At 44.2% G+C, this 17,848-nt stretch overlaps 1 long non-coding RNA gene across 5 annotated transcripts in view; it reads right to left on the bottom strand.

Annotated features, from left to right (window-relative positions):
• LOC104912924 overlaps positions 1-17,833 on the bottom strand; it is a 31,626-nt gene extending 13,793 nt beyond the window's left edge. For 3 of the 5 annotated variants that reach the window (XR_004161168.1, XR_004161164.1, XR_004161165.1), the window contains exons 1-2: positions 5,587-13,178; positions 3,320-3,522 (exon numbers count right to left, since the gene is read on the bottom strand). This is a non-coding gene — a long non-coding RNA (uncharacterized LOC104912924). The other 2 variants (XR_004161167.1, XR_004161166.1) reach the window with 2 other exon arrangements.
• Between the last annotated feature and the right edge of the window lie 15 nt (positions 17,834-17,848).

Below are 17,848 nucleotides of genomic sequence, written 5' to 3'. Positions count from 1 at the left end.
ATGTCCAGCACCTTACGGCACCAAGCCTGCAGTTATCAATTAGCGCACCAAAGCCAAAAAGAAACCACAAAGAAAAACAGCATAGAATGAAAATGCAAGAAATAGCTTCTACTTGGGCATGGATGAAAACTGAAACACAGTTCTCTTCAGATAACACTGGAACAACAAAAATATCCCAAAATTCAGCACAGGCATTGAAAGCACATCACTAGTGTCTCCTTTGCGCTCTGGGATACAGGCTATTGACACTGGTATTTCTTAAAGAACCCTACAATCTCTTCACCATGGACTTTGTCCCCCTAGGGACTGACAAGGAGCTCAATTCCTCATGTGGGTCATTTCCATTCAATGGAAAGAGCCAGTGCTGATGCCACTGAGCAGCTTGTTTGTTTGCTCTGCTGCCAGGGGCCTGGTGGCATCAAGAGCAGCTTCATGTCAACTGTGCCATGGCTTCAGAGCTCCCCTCAGAAACTGAGTTCTTCTCTCTTCTCTCACATAAGTGGGGACTTTCTGGTCCTCACCACAGCACAAACACGTAATGAGAAGCCCGCATGCGGCATATTGTAGATCATGGTTCTGGAGCTAAAATATTTGCAGAGCTTTTGCTTTACAGTTGTTGTAGTGCAAGATGCCTGGATACCACGGCAATGGGAAGTCTAATGGACTTTAGACAGGAAATTAATGGAGCATCTTTCCTTCAAAAATGTACATCTGTCAGAATCACAACACTCTGAGGAATTATTACTGTTATCCAGAACATTTGGAGGAAGATACGCCAACAATTTTTGGAATAAAGCATTTAGATTTTTGATTTTACCTGATATATGCATTTTTAAAAGTTGTAATAATCCAAATAAGCCAAAACTATTTATTTTTGTGGAATTTTCCTTTGTGGAGAATTTCAACATTTTGAGGTTTTGTTCTGAATTGGAATGAAAACAAATTTCAAAATCTCAAAATTGTCTGTGAAACACAATTTCCATTCTCTGGCCAGCTCAAGTTTCAGGCTAGAACATGTATAATAGCTCCCCTGCAGGGAATCCCTTCAGGAAAAAAAGTCTCTGAATGAATTCAATGGTGCAAACATACAATTTTCAAGATCTGCCTATTTTTCCAAGTAGGTAGCAGTACCACTGAGAACTTCCCCAAGTCACTACACGAGAAGCCTGCACATATTCCTGAAAAACCTATTTCTGAAAGACACTGCTAACTTTGCAGAATTGATGGTGGCTGTTTCCTGGTAGTGCTATTAGTCATTCAGTCACAGATGTCACATAGATCACAGAATGGACCTCATAATTATGTTTTTGTCCTATCTTTGTTGGACTGTCTTGAACAACTTTATATTAGATTTTCAAAGTAGATGCTGTGTATTCAGATTAAAATATTTAATAGAACAGGATTATGTTCTAGGATACCTAATGGATTTAAATATTTATAGCCTTAGCAAACACTGCTGCCCCAAAATAAAATAAAAAAAATCACACATTACAAACATTCAGGCTTGCACCTGCACATGGAAAGATCAAAAACCCACATTAGGACAAATTAATTATTAGAGACTTTGATGGAGATCTACTCCAAGTGCTATTGTCAGGAGAGTTATTTCAGATTTAGAGTGACATGAATGAGATTTTAGGCCAGTCTGTTCACAGCAGATTTATCACAGAAGTATGAAGAAGTTTAATACCAATATGTATTAATACAGTAAAGTTAATCATGCACTCTATTAAAAACAAACCCTGCATGCCATGTTTGTGTTTGCTGCCTTTCTCTAGCCATGTTTTACTACAAGGGAGATTGTGCTTGCTGTTCTTGGTGTGTGCTCAGCGCTGTGCTGATGTGTTCTGGAGAGTGTCTCTGCTCCTCCAGAAAGCAAAGGCTCTGTGTCAAGGTGAAAACTGAACTAAACACACATTTGCAGTCAAAGTTTGTTTATAACTCCGGACTCTGCTGGGGCAGTTACGCGGCAGTTTCATTAAACAAACAAGTAGAAAGCAGGGCAATGTCCAAACACTGGAGAGCAGCTTATTTAAATTGCATGAATAGTTGTCAGAGGAGCAAAGCTGTGAGTGAAACACATTGTCTCTGCAATAAATAAAAGTGCATGAAAGGCGGAAGATCAGACTCATGCCCAGATATGACTGTAGGCTGGCCTTGTCTTTCACCAAGATGCCTCCAACCAACTATCTCAGCATAACACAGGAAGTCATTGAGAGCCCATTTGGAACTTGACATATTTGTTGCAGAATCAGCAACATAAATCTTTCAGTCCACCTTGAGTTGCTGTATTGTAAGGTGTGTGTTAAATCACACACAACAGGATGCACTATCTCAAGAGCTAGCTACAGAAGGGAAAACAAACCAGAATGGCATGGTAAATCTATCAAGGAAGGACACAGAGAAGCCCTACTGGTTGGATTGGTATCATAGCTGTCCCTTTCCCATGCCTCACTTCAGCAAGGTATTTTCTGCCATTGCACCCTATTGAGCTCTCTGATCACCTTGTGTATACAAACCACCTCCTTTGCTGAACTGCCCATGCATCTCTTAATGCAGTTCTCTTTAGAAACCCTGTTGAGATGCAGAAGTGCCACTATCTCCCGTTTTATATAGGCAATTAGGATCTAACAGACTGCCAAAATTCAAGTACACTTGTCTTCAGCCAACACTTCCCTTCAAATTTTCTTCCAGAAGGACTGAACACTCGTTTGGATTTGGAGAATAATATTTCCATCCACTTATCTTTCAAACTCCTGCATATCCTTTACTGAACATACACATATCAAAATGAGCACTCATCTGATGCAGATAAATTCATCATGACACACAGAAGTTCATAAATTTGTTATGGGCCCCTGTGATGTAACCACAGCCTTTTGACATAGTACCCAATCTTTCCTTCCATTCTAGAAAGTGTGTGAAAAACGTGCCCATCTGATTAGATACCGAATTTCAATGTTAAATGATCCAATATAAATATATTCCCTCCTTGATGGTATCGCCCAAGAACTGTGGCAGCATGCTTCTTGCTCAGAGCCTGGCTTTGCCGTGGCACTGCCCCATTGCACTCCAGGTACCTGCAGTGCTGCCACTACTCAGCTCAGCTCTTGCACTTCTGGAAGGGGAAAACATGTTTCACTTGGAAGTGGAGAGGAAAGGGTCTATCAGAGAGTCAGCTCTCTGCCAACTATGTCTATGTGGCAATTCTCACATATTTGATATTGATAATTCACCAGCAAATTCATTACCTAAAGTCTTAGTTGCTTTTCTCAGTAAAGTACATCCATTTTAGAATCATTCTTTAACTTTTACTCACGAAGGCTCTTCTCTTTCCAGTATGCCTTTTACTCCCATGCTTGGAAAACTTCCCTTTAGATGCTGCAGTTGTTCTTTTGCATTTTCGCTCTCCATCACTATTTGCGAAGCACTCTGTTGGTTTTGGTCTGCTCTGTCTGTAGCATGCAGTGCCTTTGACATGGCAAATGTAAACCAGGGTCATCTGCCTTGGAACATGCCAAACTGAAACAAAAATAAAGATTTGCAAAATTAACACAACTGTGCAGATTTATTCTAAGGGAAGTGGGCAGAGAATTGGTCCCAGGAAGACTGTAATACAGGAATCTCTAGATTCCTAGACAAAACCTGTCTAAGGGAGTTTGTGGTCAACACTTGAAACAAACAATTGGCCCTCCCATCAGCTCTTACAACATGGCAGAGCTCCATGAGGCCGGCACAAAGCGCTCCTCTGCGGCTGCTGCTGGCAGCACGGCATGGGAAGGTGCGGTAACATATTAATGCACACCACAAGGCAGAAACCACTGCTGCTTGTGATTCTACCTCAAATACTTCTTTTTTTTTTTTTTTTTCTAATTCAGTATGTAAACACGGGAGCAAACAGGCTGAATGGTTTAAAAAGCAGCAATTATGGCTGAAACACTAGAAAGGAGAAGAAGATATTGTTAGGCTGAGCAGAATTCAGAGGGAGGCAGCTCTCCAGCTTGAAGGGACAAGGGATTTGTGCAGGGAGCCACAGAAATATTTGTCTAGATGCCACAGAAGAAAATTAAGAAAAGCATGCTTTATAATTAATATCACAACGATCTTGTATCACTAAGATCTAGCAAGCTGGGAAATATTTCCTTAGGGGAAGTTCTGGACTTTAAAATCTAGCAGAGATTTTCTCATAGCTAAAGGATAAACGCACAGAGAGTAATTAAAATAGTATTAGATTCCCCTCATGCAAAATGTATAGATGAAAAAGCAGCAGCACTTTTACAGCAGCAAGGATTACACATGACTGAGAATGCAGTGAGAAAAACTTGAATGCCGTCCCATAGGCAGTCAGCTGCAGGCTGACACAGCACACCGTCAGTGGGAAATAATGGCACAAGTTAAATGGGTCAGTGCAGAAGCAATAAGGAAGTAAAAGAAACACAAAATCAGTAATGTTTATCACTTTCTGCCGTCCAGTTCCTTTTACAATGTGGAAATAGCTGGTTTGCAGCACCACAGTGCAAGAAGAGCCTACCAGAAGCTTTAATGCACCTTTCTAAGCAGATGATCACAATCACAACATTAACAAATCTGTTTTATTGGTAGTAGCTGCAGCAGCAATGGTTGCTGTGTTACAGTAGCGCTGAGTGTCACAAACTGCCTGCCCAGGCCCAGGGCACATTGCACCCTATGAGTGCACAGTCACAGATGGAACAGTTTAAAACCTTGATCTTATTTGTTTGTGAAAATTTGATTTGATTTAAAATTCGCTCCATTCCAGCAAAGATTTATGTGTGTGCTTTTCTTTACCGCTGTGAGGAACGTGACAGGTCACCATGTGGAAAGCTAAGCAGATGCAGGATAAGAATCAGAAAGCACATGGAGATGGGCAACAGAGAATATTAGCATCCCTGAAGTTCTTATTTTCCTTCACCTCTTTGTAAAGAGAAGCTTCTCTGTTCTCTGAAAACATGAGCAGAGACCCAGAGCAGGCTTAGATTGCCTTAAAACTTCAGAAATTTAAAAATGGCAATCCAGTTTGGCGTCTCATCATTTGGCATCTGGTTTCTGAGCCTCGCAGTGCATTTGGATAACATTTTCAGGCTTTTCCCTGCAACTGAAGAATTAGAAATTTATTGTTTAAAAAAAAAAAAAAAGTGAGATAGTCATATGATCATGTGCTTCCAGGAGCTGAGACTTGAAGAAAAAGCCCACCCCAGACTCACAATAAAATCATGAGAATTGAAAACACCAGCCTTAAGAAGCTCATCCAAGATTTCTGCTGTGCATGTGGAAAACCAGGGTGTTGTCAGGACTAGTTAGCTAATGTTATAAAGCCTTCAGAAGAAAACGTTAGTTATTATTTAGGAGGAAACCAAAGTGCAAAGTGTTTTACATATAAATCTGCACTTTAGAAGGACAGCATTAGAACGCAAGATTGAGCTCTGAATTACTGAAGGATAATAGAGAGGTTTTAAACACAGCCATAACTCATTCTGCATGAAAATGACTCAGCAGTGCTTCGACCAAGCTGAAAACAGGACCTCTGGAAGCGATTAGGAGTGGGCTCCCTCCCCTCTTGCCTCTCACCTCATCTGCTCGGGACAGGACCAGTGCCGAGCAGCCCAGGCAGGGAAGCTCTGTGTCCAGCCAACTGCTCATCTCCTCCTAGGAGCCAAGCAAAGGATGGCAGCAAAGTCCTGCTAGCCCTGGCAGGTAATGCTGTGCAGAGCAGAATAACATGAAATGCATGGTGTGAGAATCCTCGTATTCACATCATTGTTATTTTGGGGGTGTCAGACTAGCTGTACCTGGCTGTGTGCACTGAAGCCACCCACTGGCAGTCAGAGCCTGTTTGGAGCACCTGGTTTTAGGCAGAGCAATCCAGTTTGCTCAGCATAGACCACGTTACTGTGCAGCAGAATTGGGGGAGGAGGACAACAGGGAGATTTACTTTAAAGATGACTCCTGAAACAAGCCAACCCACCACCACAAGCTCATCCACCGCTCCATTGTGACACGCGTAAGCAATGTCAGCTCTTGGCCTTCTGAGATCTATTAATTTTAGGCCAGGTATTTTTCAACTTAATCCTCTTATGGGTCCATAAAAAGATATTGCTAAGGAGGTGAGGACTTCATTAAACCACATGCAAGCCTGCTGATAAAGGGTTTTGCTTTTCCTCTGCACCTTTTACAGTCAAAATCCTACCCTTCTGCAGGCATCCAGAGCTGAGAATCACTAGTTTCAGTTTTTTGGACCAGATCTGTGAGCGGCTGAGCTCTGTTCAGTTTGGTGGCAATAGAACAATTCACACATGTTGAAACATTCATCTCCTGGCTTTAGCTGCTTGGAGATGGACCTGTCTTACACGCTACAAGCTGCCTGGAACCCACTGGTCTCCCCTCCTACAGATGAGACGAAGGGAGTGCTGTTACTTTGTTAGGAGAACTTAAAACAAACAAGCCGCCACCAACTGCAGTCCATGTATATGGTTATGATTTTAAATTGCAAACAGGAGGCTACTTGGCTTTGCATGGTAAGCATTGTCTGGCAGCGGATGGGCTCCTCTGATCTCCCTGAGCCTTGGATTGCTGCTGTGAGATTGTGTCACAACCAGTCATTAATTATTTCATCAAAAGCTTATTTTTCTCATTTCCTCATCATTATTTCCACCTAGTTTCTTATGAATTGAATCCAGTTATTGGCAAGGCTTGTTTCTCCCAAGCAGAGAAAAGTATTGATCTTAGAAAAAATGTTCTGTTGATAAATGTCACTCACGTGCACATGTATACACACACCAAGCAGAAATTACTGTATATGTGTACAAATGCTGCTCTGCCCTCCTTGCCCTCCCAGTTTCTCTGGACGCAGATTCCCCTTATTCCTCCTTGTTAATAGATGGAAACAGAGCCTTTCTCTGAGGAAAAGCAGAAAGGAGGTGAGCAGTACTGTTACCTCCTTAGGAGACAATTATTTTTAAAAAGTGCCACAGTATTCTTGGAAAAATTGAGATCCTTCTTGGTAGACAAAACAGGATAGCTCCAGCACTACTCATGGGAGATAATTACAGCCTCTGGAGAGTCATGAAGACCAAGCCCAAGGAAGCAGGGAGGAGCGAGGCAGCCAGAACGGCTAGAGCAGGGGCTCAGCAAGATGTCGCCAGCCACCAAGATGCGAGCCAAGGGAGAGGAACAACAGCTCCACCAAGGCCTCCCTGCCCCAGAGACAAGAGCAGTCTCACAAGAACGCTGTGGCTGACAGCCCAAAGCGCGGAGGCTCCAGGGTTGCAGTGGGCCAGGGGTGAGGGCAGTGCCCTAGGAGAAGTCCCCAGGCAGCCACGCAGCCCAGTTGCTCAGCTCTAACAGCAACAGCAGCGGTGAGATGGAGAGCTGTGCTGCCATCCTGCTGAAGCCTGGGCATGAGATGGCGGCATAGCAGCGACCTGCCGAACCTCTGTACAGCCATCTTGGTGAAGAGCCCAGGTGTTTGGGGGATATATGGAGTGTTCTCTTCATGAGATGTTCAGTATGTAATGCACAAAGCATTGAGGAATGCCAGGAAGGTCCCTCCTGTGCCTGACTCAGCAACACGCTGTACTAAGTGCAGTTTGTCCTACAGCTTCTGCTAAAGAACGACTCACCACAAGGACTCCAACTCTTTCACAACACGAGGGGCACAAGAACATGACAGTCACCACACTGAGCCAGGCCAAAGGTCCATCTAACTCCTGTCTCCAATAGTGGCAAAAGCAAAATGCCTGGGGAGAAGTATGAACACAGGGTAAGCACATACAGCTTTTCCCCTGAGTGTTCTCCAGCCCCCCAGCCATCTCCAGATTAAGAATTTCTGCAGCCAAGGATGGGTTCTGTGTGCTTAGAGCTCTGTAAACTGCTCTGAGTTGCATCGTTCAAAAGTCTTTGTGTTTCCCCAAATCTCTGTGCTCTTTCAAGATATATTCTTTCTGATTTCTTATTATTTGTCCTTCCGATAGCTGGACATTTGCCTGTCTACACCGCCCATCTAAATTTTCCACTCTTTGTCTTATGTTCTCCCCTCTTTCCATCCCTCAAACTTTACCACATTAGCCAAAGAAGATGTCTAAAGTTCAACTAGCCTGCAGGGCCTGTCCATCACTGGAAAGTTGACTCTTCCATGCTACAATCTGCTGCAGAACCTTTTGGTCCCAGGCTTCACATACTGTCCTCTGTCTCCCCACCTGCAGTTTTTCTTCCTGACTCATCTTTTTCAAGTTCTCTGTCCAGGGCTGGTGACATGTTTTCCAGTGGTTGCTCCAAAATCTCAGTGAATTACTGTAATTTCCCCCTCAAAATTGGGTCATTTGTATCAGCCTTGTATATGAGAAGTGATTAATCTATTAAAAAATAGCACCAAAAAGTGCTATCACCTTGTGTAACCAAGGCTGGACCATGCAGTACACTCCTCAACTATGTGGATCAAATGTACACCTGATTTCTGGAAAAATGTGCAAAAGACAAAAACCTTAGCTCTTTCTGGAAATTCCCATGCAATATTTTTTTGTCTCCTGAGAAAGACTCATTAAACTGTCTGCAAGCCTTCACCGGAGAAAGACCTCCATCTAAGGGGCCCAGTTTTAGTAACTCAGCACTGACAGCACAGAGGCATGTCCACAACATCTGCACCACGTAGCTCATTCCCAGAAGCAGCAAGTCATTTTAGTGCTACGACAATCAGGGAGGAGCCCACGTAAGAGATCGCAGCTGTCCCTTTTGAGAAGGCAGTGTCCAGACTTCATCCTGGACTTCCCCAGAGATGAATCACCTCTCCAAGAAAACTGTTCCCATGAGTGCAGTGGGTTCAAAGAACAGCTCTTGCACCCATGCCAATGAGTCAAGCTTCTGCTCTCTATGCTTTCTGTTGGATTGTCAACAACATGGACACAGAGAATGCTGCTTTTCTATCTGAGGAATAAAACCAGCAGATCCTCCTTATTTGCAATATAGAGACTGTGATTTCTTAGAGGCAGGGACCACAGCTTTTTCTGGAACATCTAACACAACAAGGTTGTGTCCTGGCTAATAGCCAAGACATCTGTTCCCATATGAATATTAATGCTACACCTCAGCACGCACCCTCTCATAGTTGTCAAGGCTGTAATTCACAACACCCGTCTCACCAAGAGATTTTCCTGCACAGCGCTCCAAAGCCCTAACAAGCTTTGAGCAGATGACAGAACAGTCTGGCAAGCTGGCAGTCATGACAAAAAATGGACATTTCTGCAGAAAAAAAACTCCAGTGATTTGTACAATGTCTTCTGGAACAGCAATACATTATGGAAAATCTACATAATTGCACTCTACATGATGCCATCTACTTTGTACAGCCCACTGTGCTGGAATATGTGCGCTGATCACCTAAGGTACACTGGGCTCCATTTAAAACACATTAGTACTACTTGGTGCATCTTCTCACACTTGGTATACAGGAATAAGCACCAGGAAGAACGTACACATGCTCTGCTATCCCCTCATGCACATGAGGGGGTGAGACAGCAGCACTGTGTACCAGTCACCACAAATCTGAGACTCAGCATGACAGAAGTTATCTCCTTTTGGAAGTAATGTCACTATATAGAGTGTCCCAATTTAATTTTCAAGAATGTGGTTTAATGGTAATTGGTCTATTTAAGCCTTTACATTGAAATATTCCTGGACCAGCCTGTCTCACTCAGATGAGCTGTTCTTGCAGTGAGCTTATGCCAGCAGCTTGCCTCAAAATCCCTTTTGGTCTCAGCCCCTTCACACACTCTGCTGCTGTTCCCCTAAGGTGTACTTCAGGCGCTCCTGAGCACCTTGGAGCTCTCAGCTGCCACTGAAGAGCACAGCAAAGGCATGACTTAAAGTCCACAAGTACCCCTCTCCCATAGCATGAGGCACCTCCTCAGCCCCTCTGCATTGGCACCACTCATAACGAACTTTTGGGTTTTCATATTAAAGAGCAACTCTCCTTCCCTCTTGCATATCTGTCAGGCAGACTCAAATGGCAGCTCCACCACTGATGGCAGGAAGCAGAAGGGAGATACAAAAATTAGTGAAAAGTTAGAGTACTTGGGAAGCGTGCAGAAACCAGAAAGCCAAAGGAACCTCACTGCACCAGCGCAGTTTCTGAAATAACTCATTTGAAAGCAAATAGGGAATAATATGTTTAAACTGAGACAGAATTACACAATTACCTGGGGCTGGGATACTACTCAGTTGATAGAGTCAGTGATAGAAGAGATCCTTAGCCATGCATCAAGAGAGGACCGGACATATTTTTGGAAACAAAGCAAACCAAGGTATAAAGACACTGGCCAAGGTTAAATGAGCTGGAAAAGAAAGTGATTTATATGCCCTGGGCTGATGAGGGCAGGTCTTGCTGGGCTTTCAGGGCAGTCTTCTCCCATTTGTTACTGTTCCTACACTGCATGTGTGTTCAGTTCATACTGATGAGATTAAATGTAATAGCTTTGCAAGCGTGAAGCTTTGAAACTCTCAGTCAATTAGGTTAATCCAGATTGCCTTTCTCGAAGCCAGTGGGAAACGTTGGACTTAAACCAGTTTGGCAAAAATCAGTATTCAGCCTTTGATAACATACGAGAGTATTGCTTAGCTTAAGCAAAGGTAGCAAATTTGGACTCTTGGGAATATATCATTCATATCAGAGAAGGGGTACTCTTTCTTTCTCCAACATTAAATAGTTTTCTGATGCAATATTCAGTGGCAACCAAAGTATATATGGGCTGAAAAGCATGCTGAGGCTTTCCAGCTCCTATTGGTTCAGCATCTCTGATATTCGTATGCACAATCCCAAAAGGGAAATAAAAAAGAGGCAGCCTGGAGATGAGACCTGGCTCACATGTAAATGTGCCTGTTGAAGCACGTGTATTGTGTTCACTGCTACCACCTATTACGTGAAAACTGAAATCCTTGATTCAAGGGGAGGGAGGAGGCGTTTGGGGGGTGTCTTCCCTCTAGACTCTGTAATAAGTTACGTCAGGCTTTCTCAGAAGCTAATCTGTGGCTCTCAGGCCAGTATGGTTTGTTGCCAATGACAATTTGTTTCTGCATCAGCAGGTCACAGAGATCAGGTGGGGGCAGAGGGAGTGTTTGTATCAGCCCAATGAGATGAGGCAGAGCTCTGTCTCCTTCCCCCTTGGTTGGCTTCTCCCTTTTCTGAGTTTGAGGGTGTGAGTGGGAGGGAAGTAGCCCTTTGCACAACAAAACCCAGATGTGCTCAAAGGCAGTATCTGGCCACTCCTGGCTAGCAGTTGTAGCACTTCCTGGGCAGTTGAGTTGAGTGGTTCTGTAAAGACTATGGAAGGACTATGTAACACTCGGGTTGTTTACTAATGGCTAGACTGATGAGATAGCAACCATCATACTTGTGCTAATGATGCCACATTGGTCTCCCTGCAGCCACTGTGGGGCACAGCAGCTCAGGCACCACCTCTCACCCCCTGGATCACTGTCCTGACACACAGGGCAGAGGGCACTGCAGTAAGAGAGGTGGGTTCCAGAGCATCACACCAAAGTTGCTGGCCTCACTTTGGGTGCATGGTATGGGCTCACCCTGTGTGCTGACCTGGTGGCAGCCCCCTCTGCTGGGTGGGCAGCTCTGCAAGGACAGCTGAAATGAATGCAGAAGCTATTTTGCCGGGAGTCAGTATCAGACAAGAGGAAACTACTGTTGCAAAATGTGGTGTAGGATGTGAAATCTACATCCTGGCCCACGGAGTCAAAAAAAGAGGAGACAGGTGCGAGTTGCAAAGGATGGATCTCCTATCGTCAGTATGGGAGCCTGGCTATGCTGCAAGCACACTGGGGCTGGAGGACCAGATACAGCATAGCTCTGAGGCAGTCTAAGAACAACTTTGCCACTAGACTTGCACAGAATAATCTTTCCCAGGCTCTCTCCAGAGCCTGAGAGAGTTTGTCCTGATTTGTCCTGATTGGGTTTGGATCAAACCCAGAAAGTATGAAGGTTTCAACAGAAGATGATTGAGACCAGAATATCTTGAACAACCCTAAAGCCAAGTGATAACGGATCTTTTATGACACAGTCTTCATTTTATAAATGAAGCAAGAGATATGACGAGATAGCAGATTAAAGAAGATAAGCCCTCTGCTGTCCTCCTTCGGTCCGTGATACTGATCACACCAACCTCCAACTGGCTTTAGCTCAAGGCACTCAGACTCTGCAGGGTTAAAGCCTAAGATAAAGTGTGTGGGGAAACATCATGAACTGAATATAGATCTCCTGACTGTGGTCATGATTCCTGAATGATAAACACCACTTCCCTCACAATGAAACACTGAGCAGATAATAAAAGTCTTAAATAAAACTATTACAGTAAAACAGAATTAAATAAAATAGCTTGCAATCTGGGACTGGAGAGAGGAAAGCAGCAACTTGAAGCATCTTGTTATATATTAATGTTAATATATATATATTCTTCAGCCAATAGATAATGGCTGAAGAAAGTTCGTACAAAGACTCAGAAGCAAAGATTGCTACCACCACTGCAGCTCTAGTCTATGAAGCCAACCACACAGAATTATAACTGCGTTCCCGGTGCGTATCTGCAAGTTAGAAATGAATCTTCCCCCTCAACTGCAGTTGCTGCTCACCTCCCATTGCACCATGCTGATAACAGGGTGTGCATTCCGGCAATGGCAGCAGAGAATGTCACTTCTGCCATCTGTAATCAAGGTCTGAGCTGCTCAAAATTTCACTCACCAAGATTTTCTCATGCTTACAGTGTCTCTGAGAGATAAACAGGGATTCCAGACACTAGAAACTCATGATTTGTTCCTCTCTGATCATCCAGACATACCTATCTTCCACAGTATCCTCCTGCAAGAAGTTCAGCTACCTGCAAATTTACAGCTGGGCTCAGACACCTAGGATGACAGTTTGGGGTACATCTCCGTCACACGTTAGTCCTCAATAGTAACAGCAGCAAGAGCACAGCAGTCTCCAGTGCAGATACAGCTACAGCAGCTGTGGGAAGCAGAGACCTGACCTTTGATGCTACAGCCTGCTTCTCCCCTATTACATCCTTTTGAATCCCACCTGGGATCTCTACCAACCACACTTACAACTGAAAAACCATCCAGTTAGCTTGAAATTAAAACTCTCCATCCAACCTCTGACCCTTCCATTCTTACCTATGTTGTTTCTAAGGAAGACTTTCTCCATGATTTCCATAGGCCTTCTGATCATCCCAAACTACATAAACATTTCCTTGCTATATTCACTTGGCTGCATTTATAAAATTCCAAACCCATAATGTCTTTCCCAGGTGAAGTCATGAAGTTTCCGAGCAACCTGTCTCAGTGGATGACTGCTGCAGTGGCTCCTGATCGATTCCTCTTATCTTCATGATCTTGACACATGTGAAAGATGCAGCTATGCGAGGCATTGGCAGTGCTCCCAGCTGGGAAGATCTCAGCACCTGGCTGAAGAAATTTGCACTTCCTAACTTGTTCTTACTTTTCATACGTCTTGGAAGAAACACCTATGTATAATAAGGTACATTTCCCTCTCTATCTTAAAACAAAACCAACCAACAACAGACACAAAGTGGCTTCTGGCCAGGGCTTTCTTCAAAACATCTGCTCTGCAGCTCATCCAGGCTCTGTGCCCTGTGAAACCAGACTGTAATGAAGAAGGAAAGGAAGAGGAAGTAAAATCACCTGTGGCTTTGCTTCTGAAGAACTGGATGGTTACATTAGGCTTGGTTTAGCCTAGCTTTGAGCACAGGTGTTAACTAAATAAAATGGGTTGCTTTTCTGATCTGTAGTCTAGAGATTTAGGGCAAGAAACATGTTACCTCATAGGAAGGAGACAATTACAAGCAAATAAAGTGCATTCAAGAAGTATACCATCCTCTTCTATTTGCTACATTTTGAATTTATAGACTATGCAGCATAAATGTTGTTTTGTCATCACTACTCCTACAGGTACAGCTGATGTGAACTTGAAAATGTCAAGAATTAGCACAAACAAGATATTAACTGCCAAACACTTCAGAGATTACTGTGTGCATCGCCAAACCTTAGCACTAAATCCTCTTATACCACCTAAAGAATAGATCTTTTTTTGTTGTTTTTAAAGTTTACTGTGTTGTCTACTTGGCCACCAGCTGCTGCTATCTGACTGCTGTGGTTGGTAACCGTAAATGTTGGGGCCATTTTGAAACCAAAAGAGATTAAAGACAAGAAGAGGAAGTCCAACAACTTGAAGATGCTATCATCAATCCACAGCTGGCCGGGAACAGGAAGCAAGCGGAGATGGCATACATAACATACTGCCTCTATGGCACAGAGACCAACAAAAACTAAAGGCTGTAGAAACAGCACCAATTATTTCTGAGTATAAGCTGGTCACCTGTGAATGAGGAGCACTTATTTAGGACATGGGTTCTTTCCTGGTGCAGCTCATGCACAATCTTTCTGACAGCACCAATGCTTTTACAGCTGCTTTAGAAAGGGAGTAGGGCATAATGCAGACTGAAGTATAATGAACTGAAGTGGAAACTGAGGATTGGATTTTTTTCCCATGAGTGTAAGAACTTTGTATGGACCACAGTGGAAGGATATTCAGGTCCTGAATGTTTTCATCGCCAGTTTAATTGTAGCAAATGAAAACAAGACACAGCTGCTCAGACACAATTTGCAGGAAAATATAACGTTATCATCACCTCCGGAGCTCGCATGTGAGAGAAAAGCTGCCATTCAGAGAAAGGCCATTTCAGGCCAAACATGAAACAGCCAGATGTGGGAAGGCACAGCAGTCCTCAAGAACTGGCCTGGAAGGAGGGTGTGCTGGGTGCTCTCAACCACAGAGCAGCAGCTTCAGCAGAGATGGCTTTGGTCAGAGGTAGGGCTCTGCTCAGCACTCACAGGAGTGCATCTGCTGGTGCTGCATCCGCTCGGATGCAGGCTGGCACCATTTGGCTGCAGCCGCTCCTGCACCTGCACCACAGTGCAGTGGCCATCAGCAGCATGCCACGCTGTCCCTGATGCAGCCATGTGGAGTGAAGGACCACAAAGAATCAGTGATATTTTCCAACTCCTTGTGCACCCTTAAGGCTAGTGCAAACGAGAAGAGCTCTCCAACCTGGGAGGAGCAGAGCACTCAGGCTGGTGCCAGACAAAGGACAGTGAAAGGAAAGCATTACGTCCCAACTTGCAGCTGGCAGAGTTTGGCCAGCCCCAGGGACCTGACCCACAGCTCATTAAACGCTTCAGAGTGCAGCTTGAATCTCCTTTTATATTTTTTTTAATGCCACAAAGTAAGTTGTACCTGTAATACATTTGCATGTGTAGCTAGCATCAGGTTGCATTAAGGTACAGAAACTTTTTAAGCACAGAAACGCCCATTGTAAGAGTGCTGTCATTAATGACACTGCACTTGTACTCATTTAGAGTAGAGTTCAGCACGAAGCCTACAGAGCATCGCTGCAGAGAAATCAAAGTGGGCACATTCAGCCTAAGTGTTAATACCCCGTATCTCCACCAGCAAGGTAATTACAGTAATCCCTTAATTACTGGCACTGGGAGAGTTTGAGGAAAACCTGCCTGGCAAACAAGCTCACCCATAAAAACAGAAGCTCACAGGCCAGAGAAAAGCTGGAAATATTCAAGTGAGTAAACAGAGGATGGGGAAAGTTATAAAATCAGTGAGAGTAAAAGATAATCAAAGGGGAGATATGTAAAAAGAAAAACCAGAATCCACATGTTAAAGATTACTTTCTTGTCTTTACCACTTGTTTCCCACAGCCCTTCCTGGCAGAAGTGCAGAACCCATTGCACTACATGAGGCTACATGAGGTCCCTCACTACCCCAGCACTTCTTCCTCCACACATCAACTTGGTGGGAGAGCAAGGACAGGAGAGCAAGGACATGCAGAAGTGCAAGAAGGACACCCCAAAACTCATGCTGGCTGCACTTCAGCCCTTTGCTGTACCCACTAGCTCCTACTGCTTTCTGCACAGCCAACTCGCAACATGCAGTGAACACTGCTGTCCCGACTGGCATTAGGTGCTAACAGGAAGCCCAGAAGGACTAGATAAAAACCGAAAGGAAACAAACAGCACCAGATGTAGTGCATTTCACCGAGGACCAGGCTGTCGGAGGAGCCTGCCCCAGGCGAGGGGCTGTGCTGCCTCAAAAGCAGAGCGAGAGGAGCGCTGGCTGAGTCACCACAGCTTCCTGTTCTCCCCGTTCTGCGATGGGGCAATGCAGGCCGGCCAGCCTGCTCCCCTCGTGGGGCATCTTGCTGCTCCAGGCTGCAGAGCAGTAAGGGAGAGCGTGGAGCAGCAGCGTGCTGCTGGACACAGAGTGGGCAGCCGCTCCCCGAGGCTGCCATCAGCCTGGGCAGTGTGGGTGCCCTGGGTATCACATGCAGTGAGTATGTGGCATACACTGCTCTGCAAGCACATGAGTCACAGCCAAGGCAAACTCCCACTACTCTGCTTGGTCAGAGGAAAAGAAGGGTCTCAGATTCACTCCCAACACATTAATTTGCTTGGAAAGATTTTAAAAATGGGGATTCTCCATCAGTTTGGTGTCCCAGGATAGTGGGGTGCTTTGCTTGTATTGGAGTTTCCTTCTTTGGTCTGTAAAAGAGCTGCCTGCAGCCTCTAACTTCAACAGGACGTGGGTCTATGTGCTCTTCATCAGAGCTCCAAACGTGGCAATGGGGAACGCACCATGCTGAACTGCACAGAAAACAAGTTCCCAACTCAGACCCCACAGATAACACATTCAGGATGATTTACTAATAGCAAATCACAACTGCAACATATCATACATGCTACTCAAACTACAAGCCACCCTTGAATTACTAATGTAAATTTGTTAAAATAGAGTAAAATACATTGAGCAAAGTGCTGAACAAACTGCCATGGCAAGCTTTCCTCAAAAGGATGGTGCTCATTCTTCATTTTCATAGCCTTTGCCTCTATATGCCTGTTCTTTGATCCTGGATCATATCAACTCATCCAAAAATTCACATGCCTTTGTTTTAGTTGCTAGAGGCACAAGTAAGACCACAATTACACCACACCAACTGGGAGACCTCTGTAACACAAGGGGATCTGATAAAGATTTAGGTGGGTATGTGTTTTACAAAGAACCACTGCTATGATACATACCACCAGTTCAGATTTCAGATCAGCAGAGTAATTGTATTGTCCAGGGAGTCCATTTCTGAAGGATGTACTTGGGGAAGACAGAAATGAATGCAATCCTGGTACAAATTTCCAGTATTCATTAGATCAAAACACGGTTCTGGCATCTTTTGTGACTTACGCTATGAGAGCAGAGTTGCATGCAATGTTTTGTTGCAAACTGCCTCGTTCTGTGATTATAAAAATGCAAACAAACACTTTCAGAATTGTTCTCAGATTTGCCCTTCCAACAGCAAATACCAGGCCAAGTTTATCAGCCCTACTGGCTTTGGTAGAGATACCCCCGGACTAAATTTGGCTTGCTGACCTTTGTGCTTCTTTAGATTTGGAGTAAATGTTAGGAGTTGTGAAGATGACGGACTGCGCCAGACAGAGCAGGCACGTGCTTTGCAAGCTTCCCCACAAAAGTTCTGCTGATACAACACAATCCTGACCTGCAAAACCTCTGCTGCTCTATAGTCTGGATTTCTTAAAGAGAAACTGTTACCAATGTGATGCTAAATCCAATTGTTCTGTGACAATGAGCACATCTCTCTGAGGAATTAGACCAAACATATTTCATGGGCGATCCAAAGCAGCCTTGAATTCTGCTGTGGGTCTAAAAGAAAAAAAAGAAGAAAAAAAAAGAAAAAAA

This window comes from Meleagris gallopavo, chromosome 13 (assembly GCF_000146605.3).
Source record: "Meleagris gallopavo isolate NT-WF06-2002-E0010 breed Aviagen turkey brand Nicholas breeding stock chromosome 13, Turkey_5.1, whole genome shotgun sequence".
In the NCBI taxonomy this organism is placed as follows: Eukaryota; Metazoa; Chordata; class Aves; order Galliformes; family Phasianidae; genus Meleagris; species Meleagris gallopavo.
Note: the sequence above shows the minus strand (reverse complement) of the source record. Positions and strands in the feature narration are given on the sequence as shown.